The sequence below is a fragment of the Merops nubicus genome, unplaced genomic scaffold (assembly GCF_000691845.1).
Source record: "Merops nubicus isolate BGI_N331 unplaced genomic scaffold, ASM69184v1 scaffold1048, whole genome shotgun sequence".
Classification (NCBI taxonomy): Eukaryota; Metazoa; Chordata; class Aves; order Coraciiformes; family Meropidae; genus Merops; species Merops nubicus.
In genome coordinates this window covers 49259-53361 of record NW_008624919.1, presented here as the reverse complement: position 1 = coordinate 53361, position 4103 = coordinate 49259, and positions in this window count along the sequence as shown.

Genomic DNA, 4103 nt, shown 5'->3' with positions numbered 1-4103 from the left:
GGAATCCAGCTTTGAAACTGGAGAAGAGCTGCTGAGAGAAAAACCTGAGAAATGACAGACGTCTCCTCACCTGCTGTCGAGTTCTTAGCAGACACTAATTACGACTACAATTAAGATGAAAACATTTTTGGTGCTGACCTCATCAGGAGTTTCACAGAATCCTCGTTCCACACCAGTTATCTCACCACAGAAGATGTTGCTCTGTTGCCTCTCCAAGCCCCCAGGCTTGTTTTCCAGTGCACCCCAGAGTGCCAGGGAAGGTGCCCACCTCATGCTGGGCCACCAGCCAGGATGCTGGGACCCAAACAGACAAGCAAGTCACAAGGCTAAAGTCTATTATGGGCATGAAGGAGTACCACAAGACCTAAAGATCCATGAGAAAGAATTATGGAGGACCTCAGTGTTACACAAACCTTCCAGACCATCCTTCTTCAAAGCCATCTGAGCACCCAGAGGGCACAGCACAAGCTTGGGCCACCTCAAGGCTCCATCCAGACACCACCCTTCACACTCCTGAGTTCACAGCTCTAATAACATCATGCCCACCAGACCCAACTCAGGCAGATTCCTTGCAGCTCTACCACGTGCCATTTTCAAATTGCCCCAAGGTTTCTTGGCTTACAAAGGGTCAACCCAGATTTTTTGCATCTTGCTTGTCTTGAGAAGCCACCTAAAGCCCCAATCCCCATTCCCCACTCTTAGCAACGTTGCTTCTGTGCCTGACTTCACCTGCAGTAATTGGTCTCTAAAGGGCAAGAAATGGCAGAAACTTCTGCTGGGTTGCAAGGTGTGGGGATGGAGGAAATTAACACCAACTATTTTTTCCATCCCAGTGAATAATGTGATTACTGAGGAGGAGGGGAGAAGGGCTGAGCCTTACATCAGCTCGGAGGTGAGGTTTCATCTGATTTTTTTTCCCTCTTTTTCCCCTTTTAAAACAAACAGATGGGGAGATCATTAAATTCACAGCCTCTACCAAAATAAGCACACATCACAGCAGCTTCTGCCAATAAAAGAGTTAAATAATGTGTTACTTAAATCATCAACGCTCTTGTGTAAAAACAAAAGCAATCAAACAACCACTCTAAGGAAAAAGAAGACAGCAGCATAAAATAGAATCACTAGGGCAGGAAAGGACCTCTAGGATCACCAAATCAGCCCCACAGTTCCCTAAACAACCTAAGCATAACCCAAAGGGATGCTAACTTGTCTTTAGTACCCTTCTATCAGTATTTACAGTGGTGCACAGGACATCCCCCTCCTGAAAAGTTTTTATTCTAAGAGCAACCAAAGCAAATATTAAGATGGAGAGGTTTCAACCAGCATTCACTATCACCTGCTGATTTTGGGGTTATTTCATAGGGAGCAGGCAGGAGCACAGAGGTGCAAAACCCTCTAAACACAAATGTTTAGATTACTGTTTCCTGAAGGGGAAAAAAAAAAAGGAGAAGGGATTAATTTAATAAATGTTCTCTTTCTTGCAAACCAAACCTGCTCCCAAACATTGATGGTCAGTCCTGCCCTGGCTTGCCATGGGACTTGATTCAAGACCTTTTTTTGTTTCCAGCCATTTCTTTTACACATTAAACCCAAACTACTGCCAGTGAGTGAACATCTAAAGACATCAATTTTTGGTTGAAGCTGGTGTTCCATAAGCTGTAGGCTTTTACTCTCTGCTTAGAATTCAACCCATGCAAGTATCAATTAAATAAACCATTGCAGGACTCACTATTTAGGTAAGTTTTGGGTTCTATACATAATGGATTTCTACAAATAATGAAAGATCTGTTCCCAAACATGGAGTATTTAAGGTTAATAGTTTGGGTCATTTCTTATAAGCATTATCATAGTTTGCAGAACACAAGTATGTCTTTTGGGTGCATTTTCCCTTCTGCCTTAATTAAATTTGAGCAGGCACATAAACAAGGCTGACAATTGGCTCCAAAACTAATCACCATTAATACTGCAACAGTTCTGAAACTCTAGAAATTCTCTAGCCAGAAAAAAAAATAGGGATGTAGAGCAGCACCAATCAGTTTATATGCCAGGCTAAGACACAGAGCCTGTTTTCATCTGATTTTTCATTGTCTTGCCAAGTTAAGAACCAGATGGTACAAATAAATTCCACAGATCTGTGCTTGTAACAAACGTGGCAAGCATCTGCTCTTGAGGGTCAGCGAGGAATCAAACCCAGAAAAATCTGGGAAAAGACCAAATAGAGGGGAAAATATAAAGGAGAAAAGCCTTGAACAACTAACTCTGAAGGGAAGGTTTGTGTCCAGATTTTGTTGGTTAAAACAACATGGCTAAAGCCAATTTCTTTACAATTTCTGTAACTACTTAAACCACTTTTCCCATTTTTCTAGAAAAAAAAACCATTCTGTTCTTCATTAATTTGATGTCATGACTGATGATATTAACCCTTCAGTTCCTAAAATGTCATTCAGGTTTAGAAACAACATGGCTAAAGCCAATTTCTTTACAATTTCTGTAACTACTTAAACCACTTTTCCCATTTTCTAGAAAAAAACCCATTCTGTTCTTCATTAATTTGATGACATGGCTGATGACATCAACCCTTAAGGTCCTAAAATGTCATGCAGGTTTAGCTGAGATGAAAAAGGGTTGCCTTAAAACTATTTTTTCCTGCAGGAAGATATGATCACCACTTAAAGTTTTCAAAGAGTTGCTTGTGTGCTGTTACCAGCTACTGACACATTGACCTCTTGCACTGCCATTGGTAGACCTCAAACCATTTCTTGAAGGAAATCAGCACTCTTGCCATTTTACAGATGGAGGGGTGGATGACTAGAAGCTTTCCTGAAGAGAATCCCTTGGACAAAAGGCCAGATGCTCTCACCCTTAAATGACACATTGCCAAACACAGAGACAAGATTTTAGCTTGTGAGTTGCCCAGTTGAAATCCAAACAGACTCTGCTCAGGTACAAGAAGAGTCCAAGGGATGTGTGATGGGAAAAACTTTCCCTTTCCTTGCTTCTGACCCATCAGGATTGAGTAGCTGACCATGCAAGGAGAGTCCACATGGTGCTAATGGTGCAAGGAGAGTCTGTGTCCACTGAACCTGCTGGGACCACCAACGTTTTGATGTGATCCTGCAGATATTTGGGAGGTTCAGATGAGGAGAAAGGACTGTCCCTAACTCTGAATTTCCTGGTTTGCTTTCCAGCTTTGAACAAAGCCATTGCTATTTAAAAGGCACCTCACTCACGACAAAACAGCTCGTTGGAACATGTCTTTTTCTCTCTTGGCAAGACAGCACCTCCAGAAAGGGCATTGGAAAGCTGTTCCCAGCAAAGCAGCAAGCAAACCACTGAGCACACTCTGAGTCAGCCTTACCACCAAGGCAGTTGGTAGGAAAGGGTGTTGGCCAGCCAGGAAGCTCCCTGGATGAGTCACTATCAAATACAACCATACCTAGATAACCTTGGCATGGCCTTGCTTAGCTTGGTGCATGAGACAAGACAAGCTCAGTGCTGCCACTCCTCCCATCCTCCTCCTTTTTGGAAACTGTCTCTTAATAGCAGGAAGTATTGAGATTTAAATACTGAAAATCAAGAGACATCTAGTTCCATTTAAAGAGCAGAGGATCATTCTAAGGAAAATAGCTGTAGTAAAAAGGAGAGTATGAGGAGAAGCAAATATTTGCCACCCAGCTAGACAAAAATCAGATTCTGGCAGTTTTGCTCAAATCCTTTTATGATTTCCAGCACTTAGAAGCATTCATGCTGCTGGAAGGGCTAAAAACTGGCTTCCATCAGATGGCAGAGTTCTGAGAGGTTCAAACCCTCCTTCTTCTAACCTGTAGTTTATTGATGAGAACGAAATAAAACTTGGAAGTGACAGATGAGCTAATCTACAGTTTGGAGCTGCAGGAGAGTGTTTCATTCTATTAATCATTTAGAGGATGATTGATTATGCCTCAGTGTGGCTGAATTCACCAGCTTGGTTTTTTTTTTTTTAATGAATCATATACTCAAACTCAATATGACTGTAGCCAAAACACCCAGGTCAGCAGTTTTGGTAAAGGCTGATGTGTTTCTTACTGTGGCCTGAAGTTAGTGTCTGAAATAAGAGCTTAGAG